Consider the following 22,442-nt stretch of genomic DNA (forward strand, 5'->3'; position numbering starts at 1 on the left):
GCGAAGGAAGAAAAGTACCAGCCTGTCCGGGAGTACCTGCTGAGCAAATTCCAGAAGGTGTCCGTGGAGGTGATCATTGTTGGAGCGCTCCGTTCCTGGGACCCCAGGAACGACCGCGTCATGCGCCGCTTCTGCAGCAGGAAGCACCTGCGATTCTGCAAGAATCTCTCAGTCAGCGAGACCATCGCAGCCTCTCGCGACGTCTACGCAGAGCACATCGCCGCCAAGTGAATAAAGTTTACTACGCAGTCACACACTACACTGACACACACTTCTCCGCCAGCCCAAAAACTTCCAACAATAATCTACGAACACTAAACGAACACGGATCTTCATTCCTGCTCAAAATTTAACACGAAAACTCTAATGTATTGTGCCATTTATGAACAATTCTTTTTGGAAAAATCGTAACAGACATTTTTATAAAAACCTCTGTTGAGCCTTGTTCCTGAGACCTCTTTGGGTCTCAGCTGTGACAAGGGTAGTTCAAGGGCGCGTTACAGGTCTCGGAGTACAGGAGTACATGCCATTGCGCTTGGACCCTTTCTGCACTATCACCAGGATCGACCGACATTGTAGCACACGCACTTGAAAAAGGCACGAAAGCCTAGCCATAAACAGCTACGCTATAAAAAATTGGCAGCCCATCCACAAAGTGAATGCTGATGATGGAGCGAACCGCCTTAACGATTGCGGCTGCTGTTCGAGCTTTTGCTTCGGGGTCTTGCTGCCGTTGCCGGTGTGCTGCTGCTTCTCGTGCTCGTAGCTCGGGGTTAGCTTCGCGGCGTTGCCGTTGGGCTGCCGCGTCTCGTTCTCGAAGTGTAGGATCAGAGTCACGACGTTTGCGCTTACGTTCGCGCTCCTCCATACTGCAGTTTAATGTGTAGCGGCGCGGCGCCGGCGCAACATCTGTGTACGGTCGGTATGCGCGCTGCGTGCGTGACGGGGAGCTACAACAACGACGGCGACAACGGACATCGTGAGAGCCTCAGGAGCTTCGCTCCTAAAAAAAAATAGCGTAGTTTGCACTGAAGGCACAATGCTAAAGAGACAGCGGAGCTGATGGGCACCTAGCTAGTCCTGGCTTTTGGGCTAGGCTAAGCACTAACAAGTGATCCCCAGCATTTTCCGGAATTTATCGCGAAGCGCGGCCTCTTCTTCGGGGGTTTGAAATATATTTGGCTGTCCCATGGTTTCTACTGATCGAGCGCCGCCGCGCACACGCTTACATAGCTGTTGCCTCAAGGTCAGGAAATGCGCAGATCCAATCGTTGTCATGACGCATGCGCAGATCTCGGCGCGGCGGCGGAAACCGGTTGCGCGCAGTGTCTCCGAGCTGCTGCCTATGCCGCCCGCGTTTGCCCGGCTCGAACGCGGGAAACGCGTTCGCTCTCGGCGCATGCGCAGTACACAGGCGGTAGTTGGCGCCAGGTGTTCTAGCAGCTGCGGCGTCGCTGGTTGCCATGGCTACGGCGCGGCTGGCTTTCCGTGAAACACCATACTTTTTACGGCTAGCTTAAACAGCTTCACTGTTAAAATAATTCGCGCAACAGCGTGGCGTCGATGGTACTCGCATGGTCTCCTAGCAGCATCCTCATTCTCGCTGAGTTCTCGCTCAAGCCAGTGGGGCCCTGGACTAGGGGCTCCACCCACATTTTCCTTCTTTTTTTTGCCTTTCACCATTAAAGTTTACTCTCTCTCTCTCTCTCTCGGTCGCCGAGTTCTTCAGCGGACAGAAGCTGTTGGATGCGAGAACGCTGTGAAGCTGCTGTGCGCTGTAGCAGGGCTGCCTTGAGGTCGTCGTAGGAGGCGGTAGACAGTGGGGCGTTAAAAAAAACGCTGCTTCGTCAGTGGCGGTGGGTGAGAGCGCTGCAACAGTGTAATGAAACTCGGAGTCTTGAGAGCGGTTACCAGCCACTTGGAATTGCGATTCGGCCCACGCGGAGGGATGCTGGTCCCAGTACTGTGGGAGGCAGACGGCGATGGCCGAACAGCAGGGCACACGCGTTCCTCGCGCAGATTTTGGCCTTGAGGACTCGTAGCGTTGGTGTGGTCCATGGTCGTCTCTACCACAGCAGCGTATGGCAGTATCACGTCCGGGTCACCAAACTGTGGCGTCGAGTGATTTCGTAGAGCGGTAAAGTATCGGCCTTTCGAGAGAGAACAACCGACACACGGAACTCTTAGTGTACCATTTTTTTATATCTCAGAACGCTAGCCCGTACCGGCGCGTGCCAGCCACACCTGCCTCGCGTAGATGCGAGCGTCTACGTAATTCTACGTAAGCTAGTCCTGGCTTTTGGGCTTAGCCTAACCCAAAAGCCAGGACTAGCTAGGTGCCCATCAGCTCCACTGTCTCTTTAGCATTGTGCCTCCAGTGCAAGCTACGCTATATATTTTAGGAGCGAAGCTCCTTAGGCTCTCACGATGTCCATTGTCGCCGTCGTCGTCGTAGCTCCCCATCGCGCACGCAGCGCGCATACCGACCGTGCACAAGTGTTGCGCTGCGCCGGCGCCGCTCCGAAACCCCTCTCCGAGCAAGCGCACGACGTCATGCGCAGAACCGTTCGCAGAGCGCACGCAGCGCGCATACCGACCGCGCGCAGGTGTTACGCTGGCGCCGCGCCATTGTCGCTACACTTTACACTGCAGTATGGAGGAGCGCGAACGTATACTATATAAGCGCAAACGTCTTCACTCTGATCCTACACTTCGAGACGTGGCAGCCCAACGGCAACGCCGGGAAGCTAACCCCGAATACGAGCACGAGAAGTAGCAGCACGCCGGCAACGGCAGCAAGACCCCGAAGCGAAAGCTCGAGCAGCAGCCGTAATCGTCGAAGGAGCTTCGCTCCATCATGAGGATTCACTTGGTGGATCGGCTGCCAATTTATTTACAGCGAAGCTCTTTATGGCTAGGCTTTGGTGCATTTTTCAAGTGCGTGTGCTACAATGTCGGCCGATCCTGGTGATAGTGCAGAAAGGGTCCAAGCGCAATGGCATGTACTCCTGTGGACTCCGGGAGCTGTAACGCGCCCTTGAACTACCCTTATCACTGCTGAGACCCAAAGAGGTCTCAGGAACAACGGTCCACAGAGGTTTTTAGAAAAATCTTTGTTACGATTTTTCCGAAAAGAAATGTTAATAAATGGCACAAGACACTAGAGTTTTCGTGTTAATTTTTGAGCAGGCATGAAGATGCGTGTTCGTTTAGTGTTCGTTGAATATTTTTGGAAGAGCGGGAGGTGGGACTGCACAATCACCACTGGCAGGCTGGGCAGCGGCACGAAATTGTGGCTTCATAGTCAGCTATGGACCCCGGCGCTTGCTTTAACGGTCACTCTGCATGGCCACTGGCTTCTTAAGAATTGCTGCTTCAGCACGCTGTACTGAGAACTGTTTCCTGCTTTGTAGCGACGCGTATGCTACGTCTGCGATAGGAGTGAATGCACCATTGCAACCTTTCGCACTATGGTCATCTGGAATGCCCCACGAGTCCGATAACCGGGAGGCAGGTGCCAGGCTGTCACCACTGGTAGGCTGGATGGCGTCAAGGAATCGTGGCAGCGAGACCCAGCGGTAGACTCCGGCGCTTGCTATCAAGGCCACTCTGGCCAATGGCTTCTTAGGATTTGTGGCTTCAACACGCTGTGCTGTCAACGCTTTTCAGGTATACATACTTGTCACTTTAACCACCTGCTGTTTTTCATCCATGTTCCTGAGTCTTTCTTGAGAACTAATGTTGCTCTGTGCTTGGGTGATTTCGAAAGACGTCCAATACTGCGCTGTCTCATTTGTGGTTTAGGCATGAGCTCCCATAGCCAACCGGCCTACTGATCTTTGGTGAACATTGAACCCCAACAAGACATCCTATTCTAAGCACAGCATGGTATTTGCGAACGTTAGGGCGGGTACCGTTACTCTTTTCTAGATTGCATGCACTACCTCATTTTTGTTGATGCAAAAGCATCCAATTGACCGAAAACGCCGGCGTCTGTAGCAACTAAAGGGCACCGAAATTCGGATTGGCTGCGACGCCACGTCACCAGCGCGCCTGTCGCTTTCGCGGTCTCACTCACCGAAGCCAGCGCGCTCCGTGTCTCTCTTTCACCCCACCCCACTGGGCTTAGCTGCTGCGCACACCTGCCGGCCTCGGCTTCTTGCTCTCCTCGGTCTCTCGTCACGCAGGACGGGAGTTGCACGCGGCATTCTCACCACACGTTGCTGATGCTGGCTGGCTCGGGCAGCACGTACCATTTTCTACATTAATCCATGTGCAAAACCCGAACGACCACTCAGCCGCGTTCAATTGGACACTAATGCTTTCGCATTCACAGCTCATATGCAGAGTTTGGGTTTTCTCGGATGATTGTAGCCATATAGTAGTCCATATTTCATTATTGCTTCGCTCCGCTTCCCCTTTATTTTCAGATTATATTTCGTTTTCTTTTGGTAATGATCGGTAACCCCCCCCCCCCCTCCCTATGTAATGGCCATGTAGCCCTATAGGGTAAATAAATGAAATGAACAGTATGCTTGGTCAGATCGGTATCCGGGGAACGGCATCGCCGACAAAGTCATGGGAACGGCTGGCGAACAAACATGTGTGGCTTACGACCGAGCGATGAAGAGTTTCAGCTAACTCTGCATCGTGAAATGCCGGTGATTATGAGACGTGCGGTACGCAGTGTTAACAAACCGCCGTTTCCTTTAGCAGGCAACATATAAAGTTGCCACTAGAAAAATAAAGTTTAAAAGTATCAAGGTGTTTCGGGACGCCTAGTGACTGAACCAAGATACTTGGATGGCGCAACCCTCGAACAAAACTAAGCTCACTACAGGTGCTTACGTATTATGTTAAAAGTTTGTCCTGTACAAAATTCAATGGTGGGCTAACATGGCCTAGTTTAATGGAATGCTTCATATAAGCTACGTACTTTTGCGGGTTAATGCAGCGGAACGAAGGTCAGAAACTTTGGGTAACAGCGCAGACGACCACAAGAAGGGAGACACGGACACACAGGCGCTGACTAACAACTGGTTTTATTGTGAAGGATAGCACACCTTATATATGCCAGAGTGAAGCAAGGGAAAGGGGAAACATAACAAGGGTAACATCGTGCCAACAACGCAAGCGCAAAACAGCCAACCAAGCGCAACAAGACGCAAACAATTATTTTGCTTTCTAATCTGAACCCCCGATAGCCGCATCCAGAAAATAAAATTCAGCGTCAAAGAGAGCAAGGGAAGGGGTGCTGAAGCACTTGCTACCGAACTTCCTGATGTGGTAGGCTTCCAAACTGATGCGCGCTCTCTTGTCACTACTCTTTCCTAGAATCGTCGTCTCCTTTAACCGGGCCACACAATCAGTGCACTTGCTAACGTGCGCAACTATATGTGCGTATTTGTCATCTCGTTTTTTCAGTTTTAGAGCGTGTTCCCCTAAACAGTCATTGACACAGCGACCAGTTTCGCCGACGGAAAACATCCCACAAGACATGGGAATGCAATACACCACTCCAGTGGAACATTTAACGAACGGCGGTTGGTGGTTCTTCTGGCATCCACGTTTACTGGTGTTGCAGATACGTGGGCACAACTTTCCCAGCTTGTTAGGGGCAGAAAAACAAATTGGCACGCCGTGCCTACTTGCCACCTTCTTCAGGTTGTGGGAGAGTTTATGGATGTAGGGGACCACCTCAGGTCTATGTGCCTTCCGGTGATCCTCCGCCGTTGTACTTCCCGTTCCACGCTTGAATTTTTGAAGGAGGGTTTCAGAAACAGCAGTCAAGACCGAGACGGGAAACCCTGCAGCCAAAAGACGGCTTACCTGATTGTTAAAACTGGGCGTCATCTGATGTGGGCACGATTTCTGGAGAGCCGATTCCATACACATCACCGCTATTCCTCTCTTAATTGTCTTGGAATGTGCCGAGTCATAGGGCAGTAGCTCCTTCTTAGCCCGTGGGTAGTATCTCCAGCAAACGTGTCCATCACAGAACGTGATTTTAAGGTCTAAAAACTGTAAAATTGAAGAGTCCGGAAGTTCATGGGTGAAACGCAACCCACTTCCATGTTTCCTAAAAAAGATAAAACTTCACCTACAGTAGAGGAGTAGGTGGAGGCAGGCTGTTTTTTCAAAAGCACTAAAACCAACCAGTTGTTAATCAGCGCCTGTGTGTCCGTGTCTCCCTTCTTGTGGTCGTCTGTTTGCGCTGTTACCCAAAGTTTCAAGATGTACCAACTCGCCCAAAAAGAAGTATTGATGAAGGTCAGAAAGAATGTGAGACTAGCGGTTTCTGTGCCACTGACGAGTCTCTCTCGTCCAGATGTGCCCGCGACGAGTCCATCTTGACCCGGGATTTCATTTCCCCTGAGCGGTACAGACGACGGGTAGATGTTATTTTTGAGGGCGTGGTTTTGAAAGTGCCGCAGAAGTCTAGTTCCCCCGCTGTTTTAAAAATGGAGGCGTGGATAAAGGCGGCTGAGGTGAGTACGGCCGCCCTTTGGGCAGCGGAATTGTATATTAGTGTTGGGTTTCGCCGCAAGCAAGCCAGTAGAGTTTGAAGGGCTCGTGGTAAAAGCTTAAATTTAGTTCTGATGATTGTAAGGAAGTTGTAGCCCCTGGTGGGATCCTTCGCTTGGACATGGGTCGACGTAAATGCTTGCCTCCTCTGCGATTTTTTCCCCCACGGAATCAAGAATATGAAAAAAAATGTGGAGCCGCTTATGAACTGCTTACGTGACCGTGCCTATTTGTACCTGAAGAGCGTAAAAATTGCTGGTAAAAATACAGAACATAAAAATAAACTATTTATATCGCAAGCTCATTGCGATGAACCTACCCCCCCCCCCCCCCTCCTCCGGTCGCTCTTCAGCATAAATAAGCACAAAATATTCCGAATAAGTATTTAGAAATTTGGCACTGAAGGAGTTAGCGAACAGCGAAGCTGCCTAAGATACTGAAGATGAAAATATCAAAACCACGCTTGGAAAGTTAAACATCAGTGACCTTCTCGCGAATGTTTTCACTAGTGTGTGTACAGGTTTAAAGAATTATAGAAATTCTAAAGGGCGGCCGTATGCACAGGAGTACGTTCCCGAATCCCAGCACTTATTTCACACGCCAAGATTTACGGCGCATGCAGTCAGCCGAAAGCGGCTGAGGGGTTTATGTACCGCAAGTGATCGTATGTGCAGCTCTTATGTTTATTTTTATATGCTAGATTGCCTAGGGGAGAAAAGCTGCTGTTCTTGTAGAATCACCCTGATTCATTATAAAGAAACGCTTAGCAACGGCATTCTCTTGAAATTGTGTAGATTAACGTCCCGAAAGTCGATTATGAGGCACGCTGTAGTGGAAAGCACCAGAATAAATTTGAACGCCCGGTGTTCTTTAAGTGAACCTAAATCTAAGCACATGAGCGTGTTTCTCCCGCACCGAAATGCGGCTACCGCGGCGGAGAACCGACCTCACAACCTCAATCTCACCAGTGGAACTGCACAGTCGCCACGACGGGTGTGCATCCTAGTACATCACAGAAACTACAAAGCGAAATTAACAAATCTCGATCACGTGTCTGTGAGATAAATAAGGACGGCTGTGGGGAAGTGCCAAGAAATGCTTCAATGACGACAATAAAATGGCGTTGAAAAAGTACGGGCACCACGGCACTTGCATCGTCCACAAAAATGACGACACCTCAGTGCACGTGCACTCTTGGCGGGAAAAGGGAGAAATAAAGAAGACACGAATTAACAAGCGCCACAAAAGAGCGCTAAGCGAATAACGCGTCGCTCAAGCAGCCTGAGGAGCTGAGGAGCAAGGCTTGAGTCGGATGCTGCCGGAGGAACGCACGACGGCACACGTCTTCCGCTCCCCAGCCGACGAACAAGAGTCTGCGAGATGTCACCTGCCTTCGCGTCAATCATCGAGCGACGCACTCCGCCAGCCAAACTGTGAACGCGCTGTGTTAGTCGGTCCGAACACTTTGTAGGGACGCTTGGTCTCGCTTGCCCCATCCGTGCCCTGTGTGCGTGCACGTTTTCTGTTTCAGTACGTGCTTGTGCGCTGTAAATCTTGTCGTTCCTTTCTTACAGCCCTCGGAGGCGTGTCTCAGCCACTAACAACATCATAACAGCGGCGTCGAACGTACATTTTGATGCCTTGCACTTGTTAAGGGACGGGAATGGCGGTGAATTAATATGAACAAGATCATCATCGTTGTTGGCCTATTCTTATGTCAACTGCAGTACGAATGCCTCTCCCTGCGATCTCCAATGCGCTAGCTGATTTCAACTTGCGCCTGCAAATTTCCTAACTTCATCACCCCCCCTAGTTTTGCGCCGTCCACGACTGCGCTTCCCTTCCCTTGGCACCCATTCTCTAACTCTAATGGTCCACCGGTTATCTACCCTACGCATTACATGGCCTGTCCAGCTCCATTTCTTTCTCTTAATGCCAATTAGAATATGCGCTATGCCCGTTTGCTGTCTGATCCACACCGTTCTCTTCCTGCCTCTCAAGGTTAGGCCTAACATTTTGCGTTCCGTCGCTCCTTATGAGGTCCTTAACTTGTTCTCCAGCTTATTTGTTAACCTCCAAGTTTCTGCCCCATATGTTAGAAATATCCATCTCATAAACCAGGTTATCGCGAAATCTGCGGAGTACAATCAACCTCTCGATATGGCTTTCATAGATTATGAAAAGGCATTTGATTCAGTAGAGATACCAGCAGTCATAGAGGTATTGCGTAATCAAGGAGTACAGGAGGCATACGTGAATATCTTGGCGATTATCTACAAAGATTCCACAGCTACTTTGGTTCTCCACAAGAAAAGTTTAAAGTTACCCATCAAGATAGGAGTCGGGCAAGGAGACCCAGTGCTCTCCAATGGTATTCACTGCATGCTTAGAAGTATTCAAACCATTAGGCTGGGAAGGCTTAGGAGTGGGGATCAACGACGAATATCTCAGCAACTTTCGGTTTGCAGATGACATTGTCCTGTTCAGCAACACTAGGGACGAATTCTTTCTTGGATCTATTATAGCTGCTGCGACACGTGGTATCTGATTTTCTTTGCAGCTGTAAAGGCAACCAGCGCTCGCTCCTCTCATACTTCGTCTACCTTTTCTTCCTAACGAGAAGCCCTTCCGGCTCAATGCTGTACGTCACCTCCTTAAGCGCACGTATTACGCGCCACTTCCCGAATTGTAGGTGTGGTTCCAATTGAGGAACGATACTCGCTCACCACACTCAAGGCCCGGGTTCGATTCCTTGTAGGTTCTTCCTTCTAAATTATGTTTCTGTTTCGACGATGGCTAGCGAGTCATCCAATAGAGGCCAGATAAATTGTCAGGCTACAGTCGAGCAGAGAAGTGCTCTCCCATTTAATACTTCTGGGAAGTGCTGCCTTCGTTGATTTGATCAATCGTCGTTGCGCATTGAACAGTTTATAACTAATCGTTCTCAGTCGGCCTTTGTTGATGGTCACCTGTCTAACACTCTGGGATAACGTTCTAGTGGGATCTGTACTCGCTACTCTTCTATTCCAAATATATATTAACGATTTACCCGAGCATGTTTCCTACAGTATTCGAATGTTCACCGACGACTGCGTCATTTACCACACCATCAGTAACGTGCATGATCAACTTGATCTTCAGGAAAATCTTAACGACATGCTGAATGGCGTAACAACTGGCGTCCCTGAACCCTACTAAATGCAAACTCGTCTCCTTCTCGCGTCGCCACAGTCCACATCGTTTCCAATATTCGATCGTTAACACCCCAATTATCTAGGAATAACCGTGTCTTACGATATATCGTGGCGAACCCATATTGGTAACATCATTGCAGCATCTAATAAAACACCCGGTTTCCTCAAGCGCGATATCCGTCTTCACCACCCCATGTAAAATTAGTCGCGTATAGATCCCTTATTTAACCAAAGTTTGAATATGCATCTGCCGTAAGGAGCCTGCACCACACGTATTTATTCAATACATTAGAAGCAGTCCAAAATCGTCCCTCCAGTTTCATTCACTCTTCCTACTCATACGACGTCAGTGTTTCCTTCTTCTCTCAATCAGCCACGTTATATAAGAGCCGCAGCACGCATAACTCCCCACAGCAGTCATTCACTTCAGGTTACCCGCCCATCATCGCGCACTACTACTTTTTTCGAGCGGCTACAGACTGAAGCGGCCCGCCCCGAGACATCTTCACCATCGCTTCAACATCTACTTTTGAAGACCGTATTAGTGATCACCTTCAATACTAAAACAATTTAAACAATTTGCAGTACTTGTTTCGTAATTTAAATAAAATTCCACTGCTTATGTAATGCCCTCCGCCCTCCCCCCCCCCCCCCCCCCAACAAAAAAGGGGGGCCTGTAAGGAGTAAAACTGAACTAAACCTCTGTAACGGGGCAGCATAGCATTATATGCATTACAGACAAAGTATCTCCCCACTTCACACATGTTGGTGGCCTTCTACTTGTTAAAATGTGCATTTGTGCTATATGTACGTCCTATGCACAAAAAAGACAAGGTGACTTGTTTTAGGCTTTCTCAGCTTGGAACAAGTACTCACCTAAGCCGTGGTTTTATAGGACGTAACTTGTTCTCGGTTTTATTAATTCTATGTCATTTCGCCTGATTTTTCAATGTCGATGGCGCTTAAATTCTTCGATGTCACGTAATGGCATTTTATGCATATAAATTACACATTCATTTGCTGCCATTGCCACCTCGGCGTTAGCGTTCTCAGTTCCCGATTCGCCAAAATTTGCGGGGGCTCGAAGAGCAAGAATGAGACGAGCGGTTGCCCTGACTATTCCGTTTGTCACAGCCGCTTTTAATGCAAAGAGGCTACAAATTTCTCATTCGTGTCAGTGTCTGCATTTTCATCTGCTGTGTGGCGCAATCCTAACGTTTCTTGCTGATTAAAAATTTGCAAATCCGACGCATGTTTTGGAACATATATAAAAGCGACGCTTTAACGTAGACGTTAATTAAAAGCTCTATACAAATAACTATGATGCATACAATTGTGCTCATTTCATTGGGAAAGTAGAGACGAGACGCGAAGACGAGCACACATGCCAGCTGGGGCTCACGCGCAGAATCTTTACTGTACACAAGGAGAATTATATACAGACGCGTTACACGTGTCCCGTGAGCTACGAACAAACAGTAACGAAAGGCAATTGTCTAAGAATAATCAATGTAGTTGAATTCCTTATCATGACGTAACATGAAGGCTTGGTTTTATTTTATTTTTTTATTTAGGTACATACTGCAGACCATGGTTAGGTCCAGGCAGGAAGGGCACAGTTATACAACGGCAAAATCTCAGCAAAATAAGATAATATAGTAACAATATAACAACATAGATATATAGCAATACAGTAACATAAGAGATAAGTATACAATATAGTATCATGGAAAGATTGTAACACAAACGTATGTTAGATTCAATGGGGTAGGCTAGATAGGGTTAATGAATTCCAGTCATTTATGGTGCTTGGAAAAAAGGAGGAGGAGGAGGGAAAACTTTATTTTCGTCAGATGCAGAGTTATTTAAATTACTGGGGTTCTTCTGCTAGGCGGCGTGAGGTGGCCGTAAGCCCTTGCCTTTCGGCGACCTCCAAAGCCCAGTTGACGGTCCGGAGCTGGACCGCGCGATCCGAGCTGGACACCGCTACCTCCCAGTCTGAAGTGTTATTAAGTTCGAATTCCGCCCTAGGTTTGAGCCCGGGGCAGTCACTCAATGCATGTGTCAGGTCCGCTTTATAGGCGTCGCAGTTCTTGCATTTAGGTGAGAAGCAGCCCGGATATATTAGTGACTACTTGTAAGGGTTGGCAAATGAGCCAGTCTGCAACTGTCTCCAGGTCACCTGTTGCAGTTTATTCAGTGATTTATGCGGAGGGGGGTATTTTTGTCTATCTTCGCGGTAGTGTATAGTAATTTCATGGAATGTCACCATGCGATCCCTCGCTGAACCCAGGTCGAGGCCTTCCACCGCCCGGCTGACGAAACCTCGGGCATAGTTGTGGGCAGCCTCATTTCCTGGGTGCGAGGAATGTGCCGGGACCCAGATGATTTGAATCTGGCGATCAGGCGGTGGATATTTGTTTAGAATTTGCATGGCCGGTTTGTGGATTTCGCCACTGGCAAAGTTTCTAACTGCGGTTTTGGAATCGCTAAAAATGATTTCCGCGGTGGTGCCATTTATAGCCAGAGCTATAGCTGCCTCTTCTTCTTCCTCTGCATGCATGCAACAAATTGTAGCTCCGGAGTGGGCCTGACCTTGATTGTTGACTATGCCTATAGAGAAGGCATCTCGACTTGGGTATTCCGCAACGTCGACGTGGACTATATCCTGCAGACCCGAGTAGTGTTTATGTAGAGCTTTAGCTCTTGCTCTCCTTCTGTCCTTGTGATGTTCAGGATGCATGTTTTTTGGTATTGGGTCTATCCTTACATTTCTGTGGTATATTAGTGGAAGTTTACATATTGAGGTGTGTGTGGATCCGTATCGGATCCCCAGGTCCTCCAGTATGTGTCTTCCTACTTGAGTTTTGATAGCCTCTCCAGTTGGGCTAGTCTGTGTGCCTCGACCAGCTCCTCTAGGGTATTGTGTATTCCCAATTCAAGGAGCTTCTCATTAGCCATGTATCTAGGTAGGTGAAGGGCTGATTTGTATGATTGTCTAATTAGGCAATCGATTTTCTTCTTTTCGGCCGGGTAGAGGTGCAGGTAAGGAAGAGAATATACTATGCGGCTCAGGACGAAGGCTTGGACAAGTTGCCTGAGATCCACTTCCTTCATGCCTTTATGCTTGTTTGCTACTCGCCTAATTAGCCTGTTTGTTTGGCTAACGAATATTATGATTTTGCTCAGGGTGAATGCGTTCTTTCCGTTGTTTTGTACGTGCATCCCCAGAATTCTAAGGGTCTGCACCTCTTGTAGTACGTGTCATCTACCATCGCCTTGATTTCTGGGTGAGGTGTCTTTGCTCGTGGTTGAGCCCTTATAATCAGAAGTTCTTGCTTTTGGGGGGAGCATGACAGGCCTATTTGATTCGCATGATATGACACTCGATCTGGTCCTGCTTTTAGTGTTTCCTATATCTCACTATCACTTCCAGTATTAGCCCAGAGGGTGATATCATCAGCATATAGTGAGTGTATCAAACCAGGGATTGTGCCAAGTTCAGTAGCCAACGGTATAAGAGAGATGTTAAATAGGAAAGGGGATAGTACTGATTCCTGTGGAGTTCCTTTGCTTCCAAGTTGCAATATGGAAGATGCGACGGAGCCTAGCTGGAGTGCGGCAGTCCTGTCGGAGAGGAAGGCTTTGATATAGTTGTGTTTTGTGTGCGACATTGAGTTTCTCCAATGCAAGCATGATTGCCTCATGCTTACTGTTGTCAAAGGCTTTTGTTAGATCTAGGGCTAAGACAGCTCTAGTTCTTTTCCTGTGAATAGGGGAATTTGTACAGATCGGTCCGTGCAAAAAGTGGTGATAATAAATCTTTGTGATAAAATCGTGTATTTCTTGCTGGCATTGGGGAAAGGTACGGTGAAGCGTCCAGTTTGAGTTTATTGTTGCGAAGTAATGAAAGAAAATATAAACGAGAATTTCGCCTTCTCAACTGAAGATGATCGATGCCGTGGGCGCGCATCAAATCTGACGGGGAGTCACTAGGTACAAATTTCGAATATATAAATCGGACTGCTTTTCTTTGTATTGTTACGTTTGGCCGAGTTCGGTTCCAAGCCGGGAGAAGAAGACGCCGGGAGAAGGAAGAACGTAGTTTTAATGCGGCATGCTTGCCGAAAGAAGGTGTACAAAAGAAGCCGCCAACGGCGTGATCCGCAGTCCTTTATAAAGGAACGCCGTGATCAAAGGGCGAGGGAAAACATCAGCACATATGCGCGAAACAGATTATCGTCCGGAACAGATGAGCCAGACTTGGGCGCCGGCTGATAAGCGGTGCGCAACGCAACAGTATGCTTTCGAGCTTCTTTATGTTAGATTTGGTATATGGGTCCCAAATTATGCAAGCGTATTCGAGCTTCGGCCTAATTAGAGTCATCATCATCATCATCATCATCATCAGCCTATATTTATGTCCACTGCAGGACGAAGGCCTCTCCCTGCGATCTCCAATTACCCCTGTCTTGCGCTAGCGTATTCCAACTTGCGCCTGCGACTTTCCTAACCTCATCATCCCACCTGACTTTCTGCCGTCCTCGACTGCGCTTCCCTTCTCTTGGTATCCATTCTGTAACCCTAATGGTCCACCGGTTATCCATCCTACGTATTACATGGCCTGCCCAGCTCCATTTCTTTCGCTTAATGTCAACTAGAATATCGTCTACCCCCGTTTGTTCTCTGATCCACACCGCTCTCTTCCTGTCTCTTAACGTTGCTCCTAAGATTTTTCGTTCCATTGCTCTTTGTGCGGTCCTTAACTTGTTCTCGAGCTTCTTTGTTAACCTCCAAGTTTCTGCCCCGTATGTTAGCACCGGTAGAATGCAATGATTGTACACTTTTCTTTTCAACGACAGTGGTAAGCTCCCAGTCAGGATTTGGCAATGCCTGCCGTATGCACTCCAACCCAATTTTATTCTTCTGTAAATTTCTTTCTCATGATCAGGGTCCCCTGTGAGTAATTGACCTAGATAAACATATTCCTTTACAGATTCTAGAGGCTGACGGGCGATCCTGAATTCTTGTTCCCTTGCCAGGCTATTGAACATTATCTTTGTCTTCTGCATATTCATCTTCAACCCAATTCTTGCACTTTCTCGATGAAGGTCCTCAATCATTTGTTGTAATTCCTCTCCATTGTTGCTCAATAGGACAATGTCATCTGCAAACCGAAGGTTGCTGAGATATTCGCCATCGATCCTCACTCCTAATCCTTCCCAGTCTAAGAGCTTGAATACTTCTTCTAAGCATGCAGTGAATAGCATTGGAGAGATTGTGTCTCCTTGCCTGACCCCTTTCTTGATAGGTATCTTTCTACTTTTCTTGTGGAGAACCAAGGTAGCTGTGGAATCCTTGTAGATATTTGCCAAGATATTCACGTATGCCTCCTCCACTCCTTGATTACGCAATGCCTCTATGACTGCTGATATCTCTACTGAATCGAATGCCTTTTCATAATCTATGAAAGCCATATAGAGAGGTTGATTGTACTCCGCAGATTTCTCGATTACCTGATTGATGGCATGGATATGGTCCATCGTAGAATACCCCTTCCTGAAGCCAGCCTGTTCTCTTGGTTGACTGAAGTCAAGTGTTGTCCTGATTCTATTAGAAATTATCTTGGTGAATATTTTATACAATACTGAAAGCAAGCTAATGGGTCTGTAATTCTTCAATTCTTTAACGTCTCCCTTCTTATGGATAAGTATAATGTTGGCGTTCTTCCAGCTCTCTGGTACACTTGAAGTGGTGAGGCATTGCGTATAAAGGGCCGCAAGCTTTTCAAGCATGATATCTCCTCCATCTTTGATTAAATCTACTGTTATTCCATCTTCTCCAGGCGCTTTTCCCCTGGTCATATCTTTCAAGGCCCTTCTAACTTCATCGCTAGTTATAGAAGGAGCTTCTGTATCCGGTTCATCACTATTTCGAATGGAAGAAGCTTGGCTATTTTGGCTACTGTACAGGTCAGTATAGAATTCTTCTGCTGCTTTTACTATGTCATCGAAATTGCTGATGATATTACCATGCTTATCTTTCAGTGCATACATCTTGCCTTGTCCTATGCCTAGTTTTCTTCTTACTGATTTCATGCTGCGTCCATATTTTACGGCTTCCTCAATTTTCCCCACGTTATAATTTCGAATATCCCTTACTTTCTTCTTGTTGATCAGTTTTGACAGTTCAGCGAATTCTATCTGATCTCTTGATTAGAGATCAGATAGATTATTATAGAATTATAGATAGAATTAGAGTATTAGGGCTTAATAGCTTAACGTTAGTGGGGGCGTTACGAAGCTTATGCCTGAGATACCGCAGCTTACGGAACGCGAGTGAACAGATGTTGTCTATGTGAGTGTTCCAAGTGAGGTTATTATAAATTGTCACAACTAAGTACTTTACGGATGTTACTTGTTGTAATAGTGATCAGTCGAGTTTGTACGCATACTCTAGTGGGTTTTTCTTGTTAGTTACTCGAAGAAAAACGCTTTTCTCCGTATATAAAGTCATTTCCCACTGCTTGCACTATTGTCCAATATTGGTAAGGCTATTTTGCAAGTGGCATTAATCGTTAGCATTAATAATTTCATGGAATAAAACACAATCACCTGCGTATAATCGGATTTGTACACCCGGACAAACTTCCGCAATAATGTCGTTTATATATACTAAGAAAAGTAGTGCCCCAGAACGCTTCCTTGTGGCACACATGATGACACTGGTAGACAACCCGAATGGTGTAGACCAACCGTAACTTGTTGTTTGCGGTTAGTCAAATAATCTTGTATCCAGGAGATGAAAATGGTCGGAAGGCCACTGGATTTTTGTTTTTGAATTAGGCTATGGTGAGGAACCTTGTCAAATGCTTTACTGAAATCCAGAAAGATAGCATCGATCTGGCCGTTAATGTCAAGAGTTCTTGCAAAAGAGTGGACAACTGAAAGTAGCTGAGTTACTGTGGAAAATCCTTTGCGGAAGCCATGTTGGAAATCTGTCAAAATGTTGTTGCGATCTAAAAATTCATTAACACTAGTTGCGATGACATGTTCCATTAATTTGCAGCAAGATGATGTTATAGATATAGGTCGGTGGATTTCTACCTAAACGCGATCACCTTTTTTAAAAACAGGCACAACTCATTCATCACCCAGTCATCAGGTACCCTACCGGTCAACAAAGAGGTACGAAATATTATAACCAAATATCTGGCCAGTGATTCGGCGTACCTCCGACGAAACGCATTGGGGATATTGTCGGGACCTAGGGATGATTTGGTCTTCAAGTATAGTAACATGGAAGCGACGCCGTCATACGATGAAGTTATCTTGTGATTGGTGTCTGCTGTTATTTCAGATATAGGTGCTGTTGATTCGCTAATGTGGCTCCAGAATTTACTAGGATCAATTTTTAAGAAGTTTGACAACGTTGTTTTGAAATAATAATCATTTGATCGGCGAACAGCAAGGGCGAGGCTTTCTCTGAGTTGATCGATGGTGCTTCTGTGTACGCGTCGTTTTTTTAGCCTTTTTAGTCGGCGTTTGAGATGGATGATATCGCGATTCATCCAAGGCGTCTGCTTCCGAATGTTTTTGTACTTTATAGGTATAAAATTATTTAGGCAATAATGGCACATTTCTTTAAACTGATTCGAGAGTGCGCAGGCCTTATTGCCTTCGAAATCAACAATGCATGTTTCAAGATGATCAATCACTGATGCGTCATCGGCATGTGTGAAGTCTAGGATACAACGTGCTTCACACTTTTTTGGATTGGAAAGAGGGTTTATGGGCATTGAAACACTGACAAGGTTATGATCTGAAAGTCCTTGCTCGACCGATACAGAGCAGTCATGGAAGTCTTGAGGAACAAATACAAGATCTAAGATTGAACTATTGGTACGAGATACGCGTGTAGGTTCACGAACCACTTGACACAAGTCCTGCGTAAACATTATGTCGAAGACAAGATCTACGTGTTTGTTGTACTGTGAACAAGGCTTCAGTCTTTCCCAGTCAACGCCAGGTAAGTTGAAGTCTCCAACCAATAATATTTCGTACTTTCTGTATTTTGACATTGAAGTTGTAACCTAGTTAAATAATCATGCGCGACGTTAGGTGGCCTATAAACCGCATATAAAATAAAGCAATGTCCCCAGCACAACAGTTTCAAGCAAAGACACTCAAGATCAGGTACGTATTCGAGCAGAACAGCCTGTATTTGGTTTTTAACAATCATGGCCTCTCCTCCACCCCTCGAGGGCCTATCTTTACGAAATATTCTGTATGAAGGGGGAAAGATAAGGTCAACAGGAATCTCGTTGTGAAGCCAAGTTTCGGTTACAATTGTTATGTGAGGGTCATGTTGAAGCAGAAGAATTTCAAGCTTATCAGACGGATCAGACTTATTAGTAATGCTTCTGTCATTAGCATTGAGTATTCGGAGCTGCTTGTCCTTTAAAGTACTTTTCTTGTCACTTCGGGTACGTTTATTTTGGGGCAATCTACTTTCGAAAGTGGAAGCATTCTGATTGCTTATATAGTTATCCTCTATGGTGTTGATTGCATTTCTAACTATGCTTTGGATTGTGCTTGCTTTTTGGGGTAGTTTTTTTTGTAATGGTACCTTATCGTTCTTCACATCGTCCCAGATGTAGGCTTTGTTGTTGATATAAAGTTTGTCAAATGCTAATGAAACTTTATCCTTCTTATCACGGTTCGGCTTGGCACTATTCCAGAGCTTTCGTCTGATGTCCCTTATTTTTAGAGAAAAGTCTTCGCCGATCAATATGCCACTATTTTTAGTTTACGTCCGTGTTTTAGATATTTTGTTTTTTGACGGAACTCCAGTAGCTTGAATATAACTGACCTAACTTTGTCTTCTGCGCGTTTACCCAAATGGTGCATTCGCTCATACTAACTGGCGGTAATTCAAGTATGTCTTCAATAATTTTTTTTGTTCACGGAACTCTCGAGAGACTCGGAGGTCTTGTCTTCTACTTCTTCTAAGCCATTAACGATTAAGTTTGACTTCCGGCTGCGATTTTCCAAGTCATCTATTTTCTCCAAGTCACAACACATCTCTTCTCCAAGTCACAACACATCGAGTGGCGCAAAGAGCGCCATTCTTGGTGTTGTGATATGTCTCTGAGATTTATCGCGTGATCTGGCAACGAAATGGCCTGATTTGCAATGTGACACAAGGTGAGTGCACAGTACGCTGCGTAATTACTTTCAATTTTCTCTGTGGCATACAATACACCCTTATTTTCCAATAATGCTATACCATATACAATGAGCCCAATTGAAATTGAGTTAAGTTTCAGTATATATGCAACATGTGATCTTCTGCAATGTTTATTTTTATACGCCAAGCCATTCCCAAGCTACACCCAAATAGAAACATCAAATCAGACGGATACTGAGCGTGAGACACAGCGATACCACGAGGACCACGTATTGAGATGAGAGGTGCATGTACTGGTGAGTACGACACATGTGTAAATCTAGCTAATGCCCTTCTGTCCGGCTGGCACGTGCCCATTCTGGGGAGAGGGAGTTTATTTGATGAAATTTGGGTGCACGTGTTCGGCTTGGCCCCAGGAGGAACCCTCACTCCAGGAGACTTCTGGCCTTGGCTGCCCATCGCGCCCGCTGTACCTGGCGCAGCTGGCCCTTCGGGTCGGAGCTAGTTAACGCTGGTTTGGGATGGGCGTGAGTTGGATTGTGCGTTCGCACGCGCATACCATATGGTAGAGCGATGCATGCGCTTTGCACTGTGTACAGCGCTGGGTGTATTGCATGTTAAGGACTGAGGCTTGGGTCCATGTTGGTCTACAGTTGGCGTAAGATGACAGCTGCCTCTACCGTCAGCGTTCTTAGTGGTCGTAATATTGTGCGTCGTAATAGGTGGTAGGGCTGGAGAATGGGTGGATGATCGGCACGGGCTCGGGGTGGGACCCTTCTGGGTCCCCTTTTTGCAATCGCTGGATGACGTGTGGTCTGGCACAGGCATGCGCCTGCCGGTTACTGCGGATGGGTAATTTATTTATTTATTTATTTATTGTACCCTCAAGCACACAGAGCTTTATAGAGGGGAGTGGGGTACATAAATAGTAAACAAAATAGAAAATGTAATATGTACAATTCTAATGACATCTACAATACACAGGACGAGACAATGTTAGGCTAATACAACAAAAGCAGGAATGAAGATACAATGCGAAGAACCGCGTTAAGAAAAAAAAAAACTTCATGCGTCATCAAATAAGTGACTGTAAATGGTTACACAAAATTGATCATGGTCCGAAATGGAAACAATATCTGAGGGAAGGTGGTTCCAGTCACTGGACGTGCGTGGGACGAAAGAATAAAAGAAAGTGTTAGTGCGGCAAGTAGTAACGTGTACCTTATGGTGGTGATCTAAGCGTACTGAACGACAAGATGGGGTCGTAACGAACTGGGTTTTGAGAACTGGATGATGGTATATTTTATGGAAAAGTGTAAGACGACATGCTTTGCGACGTGAAACAAGCGACGGCAAGGAAAGGGTGTGTTTCATCGACGTGATGCTGCTAGTACGATTGTAGTTGGATAATATAAAACGTGATGCGTTATTCTGTACCATTTCAAGTGAATAAGTTGAGTGCGATTGAAAGGGGTCCCAAATGGAGCATGCGTATTCAAGTTTCGAGCGCACTAGTGTTTTATACATTGTTAGTTTCACACTTACAGGAGCTCTACTAAAGTTACGTCGTAGGTACTCTAGCATACGGTTACCATTGTTAATAACGTAGTTAATGTGATGTTTCCAGCTTAGATCAGTTGTGATATGAATTCCCAAGTATTTATAAGAGCTAACAGATTCTAGAGTAGCGTTATATAGGGTATAGGTAGCAGAGGGCCCGTTAGTGCGTGAAACACGTAAAACTGTGCATTTTTTAGTGTTAAGTTCCATGTGCCAAGTTCTGCACCAATGAGCAATATTAGAGATATCGTTTTGCAGTGAACTAACGTCTAGGTTACTTGAAATTTCGCGATAAACAACACAGTCATCTGCGAAGAGGTGAACTGAGGAGCTTATACAGTCGGGTAAGTCATTAATATAGCTGAGAAAAAGTAAAGGCCCCAATACAGAGCCTTGGGGCACGCCAGAGGTAACAGGAGACGACGGTGAGGTGGAATTATTGGCAACAACGTACTGTGGGCGATTGCTTAAAAAAAATTCAATCCAAGTAAGAATTCTGCTGTCAATGTTTAGGCTCCTAAGCTTGTAGAGTAATAGATGGTGGTTAATCTTGTCAAAGGCTTTGGAAAAGTCCAAGAAGATACAATCGACCCAGGAACCACGTTCTAGAATGACGTGTAAGGAATGGGTAAAGCAGAGCAGCTGTGTTTCACATGAGTATGATTTCCTAAATCCATGCTGTGACTTGCTAAAGAATGAGTTAGATTCCAGGAAGGTGACCAGATTAGAGAAGATTATGTGCTCCAGAATCTTACATGGTAGGGAAGTGAGAGAAATAGGTCGGTAATTAATCACAGATTGTTTGCTTCCAGATTTATGTAGCGGAACCACCTTCGCCTCTCTCCAAGCACGAGGTACCACACCTTGATCCAAAGATTGTTGAAATATTTTACACAAGAAAAGAGATGAGCACAGTTTTGTTTCTTTAACAAATCTTGAATTAATATTGTCAACACCGCGAGCAGAGGACATTCGGAGGGATTCAATCATTTTCACAATGCCAGGCACTTCGATCTCTATTGGAGACATAGGTAAATAATTGCGCATTGATAAAGAAACAGACGTGCTAGTGAACGAAACTGAAAAATTGCGGGTAAAGTTTTCATTCAAAAGTGTTGCACACCTCCCAGCCGGTACGGGAAGGCCGTCAGTGTCAACAAGTACAATTTCACTGTTGTTAGTATTTGTTACAGTTTTCCAAAAGTTCCTCGGGTTATTGACAAGCATTGCAGGTAGGGTGTTTGATAGAAAGTTAGCTTTAGCGTCTGAAACTGCCAAAGAATATGCTTGTGTAGCAGATTCGTAGGCACGCCAGCGTTCATCAGTACCTTACAATTTCGCCCCGCGAAACAAGCGTTTCTTTTTATTAGAGAGACGCTTCAAGTATGTGTTATACCAGGGTGCGGAGCTCCTTATAGGGATAAACTTCCTTAGTAGCAGCAGGCGTGCTGCTGTTTATGTAAAAGTGTAACATGCAGTGATCGCTAAGACCAGGAAAGGAAGATAGTGAATGAATAGTCTCAGGCATTGATGTCAAGATCAAGTCAAGAGTGTGCGATGAAGTACTGGTAACACGAGTTAGAGTAGTCACCATCTGCGTTAAATTAAAAAGGTTGCAGGTATCAAGGAAGCACTGGCTGTGAGAAGAAAATGGCACGACTTGTGGTAATGATGACGTCCACGCTATGGAAGGATAATTAAAATCGCCTAGAATAGTTATTGACGCTGATGGGTACCGCATTTAATTGCATTAATGTTATTGTGAAACTCATGAGCAAAGCTAATGTCCGTATCCGGGGGACGGTAACAGACACCAAAGACATGCGTCTTATTGTTAGCAACTACCCCACACCATATCACTTCCAACGTTGACGTCAGGTTAATGAGGAAAGACTTGAAACGTTTTGAAATAGCAAGCAAAGTGCCACCGCCCTGTCTTCCATATCGATCGCAGCGATAAATTTGCAATGACTT

Source organism: Dermacentor silvarum, unplaced genomic scaffold (genome assembly GCF_013339745.2).
Source record: "Dermacentor silvarum isolate Dsil-2018 unplaced genomic scaffold, BIME_Dsil_1.4 Seq510, whole genome shotgun sequence".
Classification (NCBI taxonomy): domain Eukaryota; kingdom Metazoa; phylum Arthropoda; class Arachnida; order Ixodida; family Ixodidae; genus Dermacentor; species Dermacentor silvarum.